At 43.7% G+C, this 15970-nt stretch overlaps 1 protein-coding gene across 1 annotated transcript in view; it reads left to right on the top strand.

Annotated features, from left to right (window-relative positions):
- Positions 1-15970, top strand: part of ARSB (arylsulfatase B) — a 172051-nt gene that overhangs the window by 126197 nt on the left and 29884 nt on the right. The window lies entirely within an intron of this gene.

The following is a 15970-nucleotide window of genomic DNA, read 5'->3' as shown; positions in this document are numbered from 1 at the left end:
AATTTCTTCCAAAAAATTCGGTACTTACCTGATTTTTAACTCCTTTCTCAAAAGTGAAAATAAGAATAAAAGAGGAAAGAGAGAAACTCAACTCGGGTATCACTCTTGCTTATAATATTTTGCCTGAGATATAAGAGTTATTGGTTATATATCTATTTCATTTAAAGAAAGCTGAGAGTTGGGTTTGGGTTATTTCTTGGACAAGCTAGAATATAGTACTTGATTTCTAACTATTAACAACTAACGTTTAAACATTTTAATGTTAGAAACTGAAAAAAAAAGAAAAATCCACACTGTTCCCTTCTTCTAACTACTTTCAAAGGCATATGAGGTTATTTTTTTCTTGATCTTTCCATGCATTATAAAGAGTAGCATTGGGGCGCCTGGGTGGCGCAGTCGGTTAAGTGTTCGACCTTCAGCCAGGTCACGATCTCGCGGTCCGTGAGTTCGAGCCCTGAGTCAGGCTCTGGGCTGATGGCTCAGAGCCTGGAGCCTGTTTCCGATTCTGTGTCTCCTTCTCTCTCTGCCCCGCCCCCGTTCATGCTCTGTCTCTCTCTGTCCCAAAAATAAATTAAAAACCTTGAAAAAAAAATTTTTAAAAAAAGAGTAGCATTTATCCTGCATTGAGCCGAAATGATTACACAATTTCTTTAAAATGAAAATGTTGACGGTGGAAACCAAATTTAAAAAGAATGGAAAGAGATACATGTAAATCACCAGACACTTGGAAGAGCACAGGCAAATCTAAGAACTACGTGCTTTTTATAATCTTACATTTTCCCCCCTAAAAATCACTTTCCAAACGGTTGACAGTTTGGCAGCTCCTAGGATGACATCAACTCTTCTGTTGTGCAGTAAACTGCTTTCTTTTAGATAACTTGATGGCACTTCATCAAGTTTGGTGATTGCGTTGAATTAAAAACCAACTGGGGTTGAGTTTAAATTCCCCTAACTGATAAACCAAACACATTCCTGACCTTAGGCCTGCTTTTGAGCACTCAAACTTACCTTGTCTATCGGCTGCTTGACTTCTAGAAGAGAAGTAAGCGGGTGAGAGAAAACGCACGTTTTAAAGTCAATAATCAGTCAAAATAATCTGTCCAAATGCACTACATTATCAGTGCATTTCTCCAACCATTCAGATGCTTTCAGACCAATTATCCTCTTCTCTATCTTAACTTGACCCCAAATCAAGAGGATAATGACCTTGGCACTGTTTTTCCACTTCAGAAAATCAAGGATGGTTACTTGAGCTATAGTCTCTCTCAGCAGTCAGGGGCAGATTCTCGCCACCAGGAAGGTGGTGAGGAAAAGAAAATTCTAGAAATTAGCCTGTTAATGGGGAAGAAAAAAAGCGGTCTGTGAACAGGGCTAACAGCTTTGCTGAATCTTCTAGGAACTTGCCTCTGATCACCAGGTGAAAATACTTGCATTGTAAAGTTCTGTCCCATCACCTCACTCTAAACTAGAGCTTCTAGACTTGACTAACTCTAGGGAACACCTAATCCAGCGTTTCTGGCAAATTCCCAGGTGGTGCCAGTGCTGCTGGCTCTCTGACCACACTTCACTTGGAGCAGCCAGCCCCCTATCAAGAAAGTGCTTTTACCCAATTTGGAGTCCAAGATTTATAATTTAAAATATTTGTATGAAGATGTAATTTTTTTTTCAACGTTTATTTATTTTTTTGGGGACAGAGAGAGACAGAGCATGAATGGGGGAGGGGCAGAGAGAGAGGGAGACACAGAATCGGAAGCAGGCTCCAGGCTCTGAGCCATCAGCCCAGAGCCTGATGCGGGGCTCGAACTCACGGACCGCGAGATCGTGACCTGGCTGAAGTCGGACGCTTAACCGACTGCGCCACCCAGGCGCCCCGAGTAATTTAATACTAAGTAAATATTTTGTGAGATATGCAGTTGAAGACAGAGATAGAAGACGTTAACTTTCAGAACTGTTTTATAATTGCTAATATATTAATTATATAATCAATTATGTAATTAATGTATTACTTGTCATTAAAACTTTGTCATTTCCCCTGGAGCTCCTATTTAGACTAGCTGGATACCATTTTACATGGTCTTTCTCATCACCTAAATACCAAATTGTTTTCTGATCCTAAAGTAATGTGGTGTTTGGTGAAAAAAATTCACAATATGTTCAGTCCAGCAAGGCATGGAGATTTTAGACCTCAGCTCAGTAGCTCAGTTCCCTTTTCCTTTTGTTCCTGATGTTCTCATTCTATCAACATTCAGGAAGAAAATCTGAACTTCCAAAAAATGGCAGTGAACTTAACATCTACCCCTCCCCTCCCCTCCCGCCCAGGAAGTGGTTACCAACTCAGTAATAAGGTACTATTTCTACCTAAAGATGAGGTAGACTCTGAGACTCCAAGTTGGATTGAGGTCTGACACCTTTCAAATACTTCTCAGATCTTGCAGAATATTGGGAATGGGTGTAGACAAACTAACAAGCTCCCAGAGAGAGTAAGTAGACGAGCAAGGTGACTAAGGTTCTACTTCTGTGAAGAAGAAGTTTTCCCCACGCTCATGCCCATGTAAATGGCAAAGAGGTTACTCTGGCGTGGGTGTTGACATTCATGCATCCGTCTGGCTGGGCAAAGCAGTAGCTGTGACACCTGTTGGTCAGTCACTGTATCTGAGAGACACAGAGCACCCTCACCTGGCATTCTTATGTGAGCTCACCTGGCATCCTGACTCAACAAGCTTGTTTTCTCTCCTCACCTTTCAAACATAAAGGCGTAAACATGTCTATAATGTCAGAGAATCTGAAAACTGAATCGCATGCACGAAGACAATGGGACAATCTGATGTTCCTAAAGTACTTCAAAGAAGATCTATTCCTTCTTTTTCCTCATGAATTGGGGCCTTTTTTTCAGAACATCCTCAAAGGACTCAGTGCAGTCTTTCTTTAAAGCATTTAGAGATCACAAACAAAACATCATATGTAATAGAAAAAAACCAAAGAACATAAAATTTTATATTCAGTATCATCTCAATTATAAATTATAGGCATATTAAACACAGGATTAGAATCATCCATTCTAATGGTCCATTACCTTTGGAGAATGAGATTATGGATGATTTCTTATTTTCTTTTTAGTTCTGTTCAGCATAGGCCAGATTTTCTATAAGCTTGAATTACTTTTGCAATTAAAAATAGAAGAAGGAGGAAAAGAAGAAAAGAAAAGGGAAATAAAGCAACAGTATGATCAGGCTGGAAGTCTCTGAGCCTATACCCCTCCCACCAGTCTCTGTCCAGGGACTTAGGTCTGTAGTTAATTGTTTGATGTTTTTATGTGGTGTAGATCTGTCTACTGCCGCAGTGACAGAAATAAATTAGAGTGTCTCAGTAAAGACCAAACTCATCAATTTTTCCCAAATCTGTATTTGATTAATTCTGCAAAGGTCCAGGTCAAAGTTATTCCTCAAACCTTATTATTTCAATAAAGAAGCCCAAGGTTTCCAGGTTTGTCAGGAAATTCATTATCACCGTAAAATAGCAAAAGGTCACAAAATGTCTCCTTCCACAATCAAATAGCATATAAGAAAAATTTCTTTTTCTCAACAATTCATTACCCCAGCAGAACCAAGAGAAACTTCTGACATTTCAGATCCTTTTGCTTCAGGGGAAATAAATGTTCCATAGATCATGGAGAAAAATGACAAACAAATTAATGAAAAACAAATACACTCCTGCAGCATACTCAGCCATGCCAGACCAAACACAAGTCAAAGTGAGCTTTTATTCTCAGGTCTTTGCGACTCTGAAGAATGACAGTTTCCATAATGGCATCAGCACTTCAGTTACAGAAAGCTGTACACACACCGAAGAAGAAGCACAAATTAAAGAAATATGCAGTGGAAAAACAGAAAGAGGAATTCTGTCATTTCATGCATATTTAACTGTAGTGGGAAAATCATTGCTGGCAAAGCAGCGTTGAAATTTTGAGCTAATACGTGGAAGCATTCTAGAAGTTATCCACCCCTCCCTTCATAATGCTTTATACAAAGTTGTAACTTGCCTGAATTTAGCTCAGTTTTCCCACATCCTAGAAATTCTTTCCTTTCATTCTGGCCACATTTCTCTTCCTCTCTAAACTTTGTCAGGGAGTAATTAACATGTACTTTCTCCGGATCTTCAGTTTCCATTCACTTACAGACTAATTTTCACAGCAAGTACATTTCCATTTTCTTTAAACAACAACAACAACAACAACAACAACAACAACAACAACAACAACAAACAGACAAAACCACACAAACAGTACAAATAAAGCCAAAATTCACTCTGACTCCCAGCCCTAGTCTGCTGCTTAGAGATGGCTACCACTAATAGTTTTGTCCTTCCGGACACTGTAGTTGTACTTTCTTATATAATATGGAGTGTGTGTGTGTGTGTGTGTGTGTCTGTGGGTGAATGCATGTGTAAAATACTTCTTCCATATAAATGACGGCTTATTAACAACTTTTTTGTGACCTAAGTTTTCCACTCAATGATCTGACTTGCAGATCTTTCCCAGTCAGTACATATAGAGCAGTGGTTCTCAGCTGGGGGCACTTTTGCCCCTCACAGGACATTTGATAATTTCTGGAGACATTTTTGGTGGTCGCGGCCTGGGTGGTGGTGATGCTGCTGGCATCTTGTAGGCAGAGGCCAGGGTCAAGGATGCTGTTGCACGTCTTTCAGTGCACAAGACAGCCACCACAAAGAACTGTCCACCCAAAATATCAGTAATGCTGAGGTCAAGGAACCCTCCTATGGAGCTACTTTATTCTGTATAGTATTCTGTGGTTTATTTCACTAGTCATGCAACAATGTACATTTTGATGAATTTTTAAAAACGTTTCTTTGTGTCCATCATTGAGTGTTTCTTCTATTTACTTTTCACCCAACTGCAAACTACCCTCTTCCCCAAACATCCCCGTAGGTTACTAGTGGCCTCCTAATTTCCACATCCCTTGGCTCCTTTTCAGAATAAGCTGGCTTGGGGCGCCTGGGTGGCGCAGTCGGTTAAGCGACCGACTTCAGCCAGGTCACGATCTCGCGGTCCGGGAGTTCGAGCCCCGCGTCGGGCTCTGAGCTGATGGCTCAGAGCCTGGAGCCTGTTTCCGATTCTGTGTCTCCCTCTCTCTCTGCCCCTCCCCTGTTCATGCTCTGTCTCTCTCTGTCCCAAAAATAAATAAACGTTGAAAAAAAAAATTTTTTAAAAAAAAGAATAAGCTGGCTTGGCCTTTCCATGACACTTGCCAGTGCTCTTTGTCCCCTTCTCCTGGAAGTATTTAGCCCCCTGGCCCCAAGCCTCTGCTCCTCTCTACATCTGCTGCCCCTTTTCAATCCCTGGTGCCCGCCGAGCACCATGGCCAGAGCTCTTGCTGTCCTCCAGGCACTGTGCTAGGCATTGGGGCATGAGGATGAACTGGGTATGGGTTGAGCTGTCGCAGGTCCCTGCCCTGGAGACCCTCTGGTTTAGAAGACAGGCATATCTGGGAGTTGTGCAAAATGAGACATGCCCCAATCACGGTGTATGCAGAGCTTGCTGAGTGATTCAGTGAGCGAATAGCTAAAGTAGAAAAGATTTTAAAAGACTGTAGAAAAACTCTTTCCTTCACGGTTCAAAATGTACTGCATATTTAATCTTCTTGCCTACTTCTCTCATAACATACATTTATAAAAATAAATCAAGGAAAATGCTTTCTTCACACCCCCCCCCCCAACTCTTCCTCTGCTTGGAAACAGCAACAGCATTGTTTCATTCTTGCTCTTTAGGGAGTATGCTCTGCCTTGGCCAAGGCAGACAAAAGATCAAATTAGAGAAGCAAGTCTGCTTGCTGCTGGCTGAGGGGTGGGAAGCAAGGCAGGCACTTACTCCTCTCCATCTGGGCTTCCTTCTCCTCCCCGTTCTTATCAACCTCCTGGGTTGGAGGACGCCAGGTCCCTGGAACAATGAATCTTAAGCCCCTGCCCCAAACCTGGCAGCAAAGGAAATCTCAACTCTAAGTCCAACTCGGTGCTCAGAGTGAACTCCTCAAACAAGTAATGAACGTCCACTGGGCAGGCCTGGGGAGATACAAAGATACCTGGTGTGACCCCAGCCCCCACAGAACTGGAGGGAGTTGGGGTGGTGGGTGGGGGGGTACATATAAACAGCTAGTCAGTGCAAAGCACAAAGAATAAAGTTAGCCCTTAAATGAAGATTGAGCAAAGCTGCTTAAGGAGAAAGGTGGGAGGAGGGTGCAGGGGCAGGAGCTAGCTAGCCATGATAAGGGATAGAACAAAGCACTTGCAAATCATTTCCTGTCGCTCAGAAATAAGAGTGGTTTGGGGGTGCCTGGCTGGCTCAGTCAGTGGAGTGTGTGACTCTTGATCTTGGGGTTGAGTTCAAGCCCCACGTTGGGTGTAGAGAGGACTTAAAAATAAAATCTTTAAAAAAAGAAAAAGGAAAAAGAGCAGTTTTGCTTGATGGATTCATTCAATTTAAGCAAGGTAAGTAGGACTTCTGAAAGGAGGGATGCTCAAGTTGTGCAGCCATGGTTGTGTGTCAATGATCTTAATTTGACTCATTTCCGTTCAAGTCCATTTTGTGGGGGTCATGTTATCTGATTATTAAAGGCGCACCCGCTGATTGCTCCAGGGCTGTGTGTGGGTGCTTTGCATGGTCTATATTTATATTTCTCGTACTTATGTTAAAGCTGGGTGGGGTCCTGGAGTTTAAAGGATTCAGTTCAAGCCCAGAGGGCAGAAGGGAAGGGTTGGCGATGTGCAGGATTGGGGAGGGCAGCACAAACGGGGAGGTACGGAGCCGTTGGTCAAATGGGTTGGCAAACAAGAACACCAATAGTAACCATTGCTACTATTTATTTCTGGTCTACCAAGGCCCTCCTTTGTCTCTCCAAGTAGGGAACTGATGCCACTGAGAGGCAGGTAGAAGACTGCTGTGGACATTCCCCAAGGGCTGCTGTATTCATCTATTGCTGTGTAGCAAATCACCACACACTTTACAACTTAATACAGCACCCCTCTATTATCTCAGGGTTCTCAAGGTCAAAAGTCTGGGCAGGCTCTTGCGTAGGCTCTCACAAGGTGACCATCAAGCTGGCGGTCAGGCTTGGCTCTCCCCTGGCAGCTCCAGGGCGGCTCTGCTGCCGGGCTCAGCCAGGTTGTTGGCAGGACGCAGTGGCTTGTGCTTATACGACTGAGATTCCTGTTACCTCTGCAGAGAGAGAGGCTGTTCGAGAGGCTGTTCTCAGGCCCTTGCTCAGCGATCCCCTCCATCTCAAAGACAGCAAGAACCTTCCTCTTGTTGAAATCCTTCTATAATCTCCCTGACTTTTGTGCTCTGAGCCAGAGAAAACTGTTTTTAAAAGGCTCAGGATTAGGGTAGGCAGCCCAGATAATCTCCCTATCTTGAGGTCACTGATAGTGACCATTGTATCCACAGAGCCCCTTTTGCTGTGTAAGTCACATAATCACGGGAGTAACACCAAGGGACAAAGGGCACGGGTTTAGAATTCAGCTAACCCCAGTTGCACAAAGTGTGGTTCCGTTTGACCTTGAAAAGACACCTGGAGATCCAGGGCCCAGAAAACTGTGCTCAGAGCAGGGGTAGAGTGGGGGTAGGCAGGACGGAGAGTGGCACAAGGAAGGGAAATGTTCTCAGGTAGCCAAACAGCGACTTTTGGAGGCATAATCAGAGGACTGTGCTGAAGAATTAAGCTCCTTTATTAGTTTTGTCAAGCTTCTTTGCAAGGTCCCATAAGCATTAGAATAATGAAGGGCACAGGGTCCCTGCCCTTTACCAATTCACAGTCTAATGAGATTATAAGGCATCTCCTAGACTGGAAATGTTGTCCTGATAAAAATGTATACCCTGAGACATCCACATATCTCCAGGAATATAATTGTATATATTTTAGGGACTGGCCTGATTACCTAGCACCTTTAGTTTTACATGTGATTTGTTGTTGTTGTTGTTGTTTGGTTTGTTTGTTTTTGTTGTAATCTTGGTTTGGCTTGCAGCTTTTTGTGTTCCTCTTTATATTCAACAAATACTTCCTGGGACTGATTACATTCACAGCACTCCCCTATTCTTGTATATAGGGCTCCTCAGTCTTTATAGTGCCTAAGAATCACCTGGGCAGCATTTAAAAATGCAGCTTCCTGAGCCCTCCTTCCACACCCCTTGAGGATCTCTGAAGCTATCTTTCGATCAAACAATTTGGCAGTTCTAATGATACAGGGACCCTATTTTGAGGAAGGTTGCTATAGGGGCAGGAAGAGTATAACCCACAGTTTCTTAGGTTTCTTCAAAGTTTCTTCAAAGAGCATATAAATGAATCAGGGAAATAAAATGTAGATCTATTTCACAAAAACTAATAATACACAACAGTGGATGCTGAAGAGCCACTGAGAACTAGAGAAAATAAAGAATAGGTGAGATATTACATAACGAGAGGAATATTCCTAAATAAAGTTCTCAGAAGATTTCGGAAGAGATTGGGTTTTAACTGGGCCTTAAAAGAGGGGCTAATTCATTTCTGGTGGGGAGAATATTTGAGTCAGGCATGATGGCCTTATGCAGTGGCAGATAGCTCAACGCCACTTAGGGGGACTGACTGGCTCGGTATCGCTTCACTGCTTCATCGAGGATCTGTCTTGAACCACAACCTCATTCTTCTTCCTTATTAGGTTGCTTTTAAGAATATTTCATAAGAGGGGCGCCTGGGTGGCGCAGTCGGTTGAGCGTCCGACTTCAGCCAGGTCACGATCTCGCGGTCCATGAGTTCGAGCCCTGCGTCGGGCTCTGGGCTGATGGCTCAGAGCCTGGAGCCTGTTTCCGATTCTGTGTCTCCCTCTCTCTCTCTGCCCCTCCCCCGTTCATGCTCTGTCTCTCTTTGTCCCAAAAATAAATAAACGTCGAAAAAAAAAATTTTAAAAAAAAGAATATTTCATAAGAGATTGCACATGTACATGGAAAAAGAACTTAATCACAGTTGAAATATATGCACGGAGTTATGTATAATTTCAGCCTGATTTGTTTAAGTGTCGATCATGCTGAAAACCTATATAGACTCCAAATGGAGATGGCCTCCGGTTATTAAACTCAGATGCCAGCCCCTTTCATTAACAATGAACATTTTTGCTCTGTATCTTTTCCTTCAGAGGTGGCGGGCCTACAGACATCTCAGACAATGCTGCCAATCAGTGAAAGAGAGGAAGTGGTCACGAATTCAATGTGAGAACACTCTATCAACCTTTTGCAATGGGTAGCCTTTGTTTATTCATATAACCCATATTGGGAGCTCTTTCTATTTAAAGGGATTACTATCTGAGTGATTTATTGGAGACTGTTTGATACTTGCATTTTATAATTCTTTTTCCTCACTCAAGCGGTTTTGAATAGATATCCCCTGCTTTCCAAAATTCCTGTTTCACTGCTTCACTTTTACCAATGACGTACTTTAGTGCCCGTTTTCAGTAGCCAGAAGAAGTCCGAAGAGGGTTTTCACTTTCACAAAGAAAGGTGAAAATCGAGAATAGCATTTGGCATTTGCTTTGCAGCGAGGTCTCCTACAGGCAGAACGCACCCTGGGCAGGGAGAGTGGGCCCGCCAAGCTCCTTCCCCGGGAACCACACTCAGCACCTCAGCATCAGGTTGCCGCCTAGCTTTGAGCTGCCTCTGTGAGCATCTGTGCTTTATTGTGATTTATTCTGTGCATCATTAGCAAGATGTGTCGTAAGGTATCAGAAAAGCCTGAGACGTTATATTTTGAGCTTGGAACACTCAAAAAATTTTCCAGGTAGATGAGTGGTAATTACTTCTTTGATTTATGCTACTTCAGCTTGTGAAAGGTTTCACGGAATCGCTCTGCTTTTCAGTAGCAGGGGAAACCTGCATCAGAATGTGATGGCAGAAAATATATTCTACTTAGTGAAATCAGAAGAAGATAAACAGAACTCTCTCTTTTGCTGATATTCATAGTAAATACAAAATGAGAAACAGTAGAGATTCGTATGAGACTGTATGATCCTATTATTGTAGAGTACAAATCACTGTTGTGGGGTTTTCTTAAGTGATAAATAAATGCCTGGGTGGCTTCAGGTAGAGGCTGTATCTAAAGGCTAATTTGCATAATTAAATAACACATAATTTTGTGTATTCCTGCAAGAGTAGAAAAAGTATTAGTGGAAATATGTTTACTTGTTTCTTCTAGGTACAGTCATAATTTATAAACTTATCACCATCATCAATTATTATTAAACTCATATGTGCCCTGGACAATCTTGAGCCCTCTAAGCTTCATCTAATGCTACATCTAATTGTGGGTGCTGGGCGTGTCCACCAGCATGTGTTTGAACAGAATGTTTCTTTGACTTTGTGTCTGGAGAATGTGATAACCACTACACTAGGGAAACTGACTTTGACTTTGTTTCTGTAATACGACCATATCAAATATTTGGGGTTACTTTAATCATTTCTACCAAGTTGATCTTGACTGTTTTTTACCATTCCCTGTCTATCTATCTATCTATCTATCTATCTATCTATCTATGTGTATGGTTTTTGTTGTTGTTGTTGTTTTTAACATGTACATCAAGTTTGAAGTTTTCTTCAACTACTTTCCCAGCCTGGTTTCAGACCCGTTGCTCCATGAGGAGCTTGTCTACTCTCCTCTCCTCTCCACTGTGAATACTCTTCTCTCAACATTAGGGAGGCCTGCCCTGCAGGACACTGTGTTTCCCTCCTCAGCTCAGTGCCTGTTCTCTTATCTTTGCTTCACTTGTGCACTTCCCAGGACCTAGCAGACAGCCAAGCACTTGCGTACCACTCTGTCAATACTGTAAATACCTCGCACCTTGAAGGGGGGACAGTCTTGGAGCACGTTCCTGTTTCCAAATTGATTTGCTTAGGGATCCCAATATGCAGCGCATATGCCTATGACCCTGGGGTACTCTTTACTGCTTACAAGGATGTGGCACTTTTTCCAATCACTTAAACAGTCAAGTGGCTCTGCATTCATATCTTCCAGGCAGATTTGGCCAAAAATTCTGGATATGTAATCTCTGGTGCAGGATTAGTTCAGTTGGCAGATACCCTTCCAGTGTAAAAAAGAAAAGAGAAAAAGAAACCATGGATGAAATGTGAATATACTGGGTTTTTTTTTGTCTGCTTTAATAATTAGTGTTTTTCAAATATTCAGTGTCTGCTTTTGATATTGAGTTTTCAGAGACATTGTATGGTCAAGATTGCATATTCACCGCTTCACACAATATATAGTTTTTGAGATAACGATATAATTCCAAATGCTGATACACCCAGAAGAGAGTGTGCTTTCTCACCTCACACATCTGTTTTGCTTTATGCAGGAGAAATTTCACATGCCAGAATGGCTTTCAGTGGATAGAGGCAATCTGCTTTATGTTGAGCCTCTGCAGTTCACAGATGCAAATGTTTAGAAAGCAGTGAGGTTAACATGGTTATTTCTTCATCTGAAATGTCCCCAGTCACTGCTTTTGTCCTTTAAAAAAAAAAAAAACAAAAAAAACCTTTGTTATAAATCTATTGTGTGTAATCCTTATAGCCTTGCCTCATAATTCTGTTATCAGAACTAAATTAACTCTTCAGTGGCCTCCTAGGATGAATTTCAGGGTCCTCCCAGTTTGTACTGCTAGTTTGATTGTGTCCTCTTGATAGAATTGATGTTCTCGGGGAGGAAATGAGGGAAGCATTTTCACTACCCAGAACAGAATCCCACTGACAAAAAGAACAGCCCCCACCCCCAAAAAAGTTCCAGGCTATCAATGCGTGTCCTCAGTTATTTAATCAGCAAATATTACTGAGCATTGTTGTTTCACTCTGCTAGGAAATGTGGGCAAGGCAAGGATAATATACAGATGCTCACCTCAAAAAAGGTACAGTCTGGTTGGACAGATGCCATCTAAAATAATGTAGGTGGCAATGTGTAATACGTGTCAGATGGCACTTCCTTACTGTGCTCCTGCTGCTCCCACAAGGAGGTTTATCACCCTACAATTCCAGACATGTTTTTCGAGGTTGTTTTTTTCAACGATTATTTATTTTTGAGAGAGAGAGAAAGAGAGCACAAGCAGGGGAGGGACAGAGAAAGACAGAGGGAGACACAGAATCCGAAGCAGGCTCCAGGTTCTGAGCTGTCAGCACAGAGCCCAACGCGGGGCTCAAACCACAAACCATGAGATCATGACCTGAGCCGAAGTCGGACGCTTAACCGACAGAGCCACCCCAGCACCCCTCAAGTTTGTAACTGAACCCAACACTTGAGAACCTGAATCTTATGCAGAGATTTCCCTCACTCTTCTTGTATTGCTAAGTTGTTGTGCTGTGTGAAGCTGTCTGTGTGGGAAGAAGTTTATGCAAACAACACTATGTCAAAGGTTCAAGGCGCTTGAGAGCTTGGGAGAAGTCTAACCACAGTCATTTTCTGATACAACTGAACAGAGGAGTCGGCCACTGAAAGTTCCCGAAACTCCCGAAGCACAGGAAGGCCAAGCACAGGTCCTGATTGAAGCGGTTTAACTAATATAGTCCCCGGTAGCACTCACTGCGGCAGGAAGGCCTTGTGTTTTTCTGAAAACGTGTCCTAAATAAACCCGCAAAGCTGTGTGCTAATTACAGTTTCGTGATTGAAGGTGCAGCTCTGTTGGTGTCTAGAATTAGAACAGCGTAGAGTGTCACCCAGAAAATGAGCTCACGTGGCAAAAACAGACAAAACCCTGCTGTCAGCAGAAATCTGGTCTGCTTTTCTGCTATGGAATGTGGGCTTCCAGACTCTCTAGACCGTCTCTTTCCAAAGCAAATGAGAAACAAGTAACTCACAGGCACCGGCTTCATTTTTCCGTTCAAAGCACGGAGTTTTCACTATGCTGCTTCAACCTGTGTTTGCACGACCGAGTTCTCCAGGAAGTACTTACTTACACCAGTGGTACTAGAAGTTCATGAGATCAGAATGCCGGTTTGGGGTTTAAATGTAATCGCTTCCATTCCTATTTCCCCTCCTGTCCTGACTCCCTGCATGGCAGGCTCTGTCTGTGCTTGTCCCCAAAGGAGAAATGACAGTCCTACTCTGAGCACTTGAAGAGAAGACAAATAAGCATTCTGCCTTGGCGGGAGATCTCAGGGGGTCAGTGAGGCATGAGGGTGACAGGGCGCTCGAGACGTGAATGGAGATTATAAGAGCTAAGTTTGCTAAGGATAAGCTAGGGAGCAGCGCCTTTTCTTCTGGGACAGCAGATGGGCCACTCTTTGCCACATCAAATGTCTGGTGGGGTGCTCACCATGCTGGGCCACCGGATCAAGGTTTGATGAGAAGGGTCCAAAGAAAGGCCCTTCTAATGCAGTCTATACCTTCTGCCAACATTCAGCTGCCTCTGATTCTTTTCTGAGACTGGGACTCCTGGGGACAGCCGAAATCAGTGGGCTAGGCAGGCAGGCAGCTTTGAGAAATGTGTCAATGGGATGGAGGTTACGGCCAGGCCTGTAGGCCTGCTGTGGGGAGAGCAAGGCAGACCCCAAGTCTAATGGCAGGTTGCTAGGGCATAATTATCTGAGCAGGAACGCAGGGATAAAGGCAAATAGGCAGTGAGTGGCCAGATGGCCTGTACCAAACAGCTGCAGGGTCACTCCTGCCTGGTGTCAAGCCTGCTCCTGGGGCTCTGGCTGGCCTTAGCCTGACTGCAGCATGGATCTCTCAGCTCCAGCCAAAGGGCAAGATGTGCTTCTGATTGTGGGAGCTGAGCCAGACCTGACAGCCCCTACCCTCCTCCCTGAACATGCCCCAGAATTATCTGTCTCCCTGTTGTTCCTTACTCCTTCCAGCTCCTCCATGGGACTGGCCCTCAGTATAGACATACGAGAGAGTCACCCGTGATATATGTGAAAAATCTGGTACCAGATGCTTCCCCCTCTGGCTGGAGGTGGGCCTGAAATCCTCCCCCAGTGGACTCATTTGCCTGCTTAGCATCCCTCATTGAGCCTCCAGTGCCCGCTCCAGAACAGAGCCAGACTCAAGTCCACAGTGTGGGGGCCTTGCCCAGGGCTGCACAGCCACACTGTCCCACCCCGTTTCCTGCCCCTGCCCTGTACTGGCTTTCATGCTCGGCCATGCTGTGTTCTTCCTGTCCCCCCCTGTGCCACAGGCTTTCCTGCCTTCGTGCTTTTCCTCATGCGGCTCCCCTTGCCTCGACCGCCCATTCTTGCCTTCCTCTGCCTGGGGAAATCTGGCTTATCCTTTGAGATCCAGTTCAAACATAACCTTCCCCGGTAAGGCCATTCCAGCCAGTGCCTGCACCATCTTTCCTGGCAGTATTAAATACTAATTGCTTCTCCATTGGTGCCCACTCAGCATTTTATTTGCCCCTCTTGCCCATTATGACAGGCTTATGCATGCACATTTTTGTTAGATTCCACACCTCTCAAAGACAGGCACCTGGCCATCTGTCCATTCAGCTTTGTATCCCTCCCAGCCTAGTGTCTGCAACATAGTTTGTAATTTACACATGTCTGTGTTGCAAATCCGTTGCCTAAGATGGGAGCCTTTAGCGCTCATCAACATTTTAACTCTGACTAGTTGTGAAGGTCAAAAGCAGGGCACGTGGAATTGCTAACATTTATTGGTGACTTTCTGTGTGCCCCACCTTATTCACCATCCAATGGAAATGTCAGCTGGGACACCGTTGGCCCAAGCAGAGAGGGCCACGGGGGCTATCCTGGTTGCCTCCAGTGACATTGCAAACAGAGCGGAGGCGTCAGCTGATGCTGAGTGCTGAGTGGTCCTGGAGACTGAAGTGAGATTTGTCCCTTGTGGCCTTCAAAACTATTTGGCTTTCTGAAGTTGCCTGTGGCTCCGGAAATCGGGGAAATACTTTAATAGGAGTGCTTCTCTGTGCTGGGAGGTATAAACGCAACATGAAATGAATCTTACTCCACCCAGTACAGGATGTGCTCTGTGAGCATGCTGGGCTGCCCCGAGCCAGCTACGAGCACTAGGAGGTGTCCTTCCAGCCACCCCGGAGCCAAATGCAGGCCTCATTACAAAAGTGTCTTAAAAACCATGCGACAGCAGACATTTGAACACTGACTGGATATCTTTGTCTCTTCAGGCTGCTGTAACAAAATACCACAGTCTAGGTAGCTCATAAACAACAGAGACTTATTTCTCACAATTCTGGTGGCCAGGAAGTCCAAGTTCAAGGTACCAGCATGGTTACAGCCTACACTTCCTGATGCATAGCCATTATCTTCTTGCTGTGCCCTCACATGGTGGAAGGGGAAGGAATCTCTCTGGAACCTCTCTTATAAAGCACTAACCCATCCATGAGGACTCCACTCTCATGACTTAAGTGCGCCACCCCTTTCTTTAGGGGTTAGGATTTAGACATATGAATTTGGAGGGGATATAAACATTCAGACCATAGCCCTGGATATGTGAAGCCATTAGGGAATTATTGTTAATATTCTAGGAAACATTGCTCATCTTTGCTCACTAAATCATTATTAATGTGATAATAGTATTGTGATTATGTTTTTTTTTAAAGAATCCTTATCTTTTAGAGATATATATACTAAAATATTTACAGGTGAAATGTTATGATGGCTGGGATTTGCTTTGAAACGATGTGAGGAGGAGGGAAAGGCAGGGAAAGATAGAAGATTGGCCATAAGTGGATAATGGTTGGAGTTGGTGTTGGGTACCTTGGTATTAGGCTATTATATTATGCTATTCAGTCTACTTTTTGGTGTGTGCTTGGAATGTTTTATAATTAAGGTGTTTTTTTTTTAAGTTTTAATTTTAATTCCAGTTAGTTAACATATAGTGTAATACTAGTTTCAGGAGTGCAATACAGTGACTCAACACATTCGTACAACACCTGGTGCTCATCACGACTAGTGCCCTCCATAATCCCCGTCACATCTTTA

Source organism: Prionailurus bengalensis, chromosome A1 (genome assembly GCF_016509475.1).
Source record: "Prionailurus bengalensis isolate Pbe53 chromosome A1, Fcat_Pben_1.1_paternal_pri, whole genome shotgun sequence".
Lineage (NCBI taxonomy): Eukaryota > Metazoa > Chordata > Mammalia > Carnivora > Felidae > Prionailurus > Prionailurus bengalensis.
Note: the sequence above shows the minus strand (reverse complement) of the source record. Positions and strands in the feature narration are given on the sequence as shown.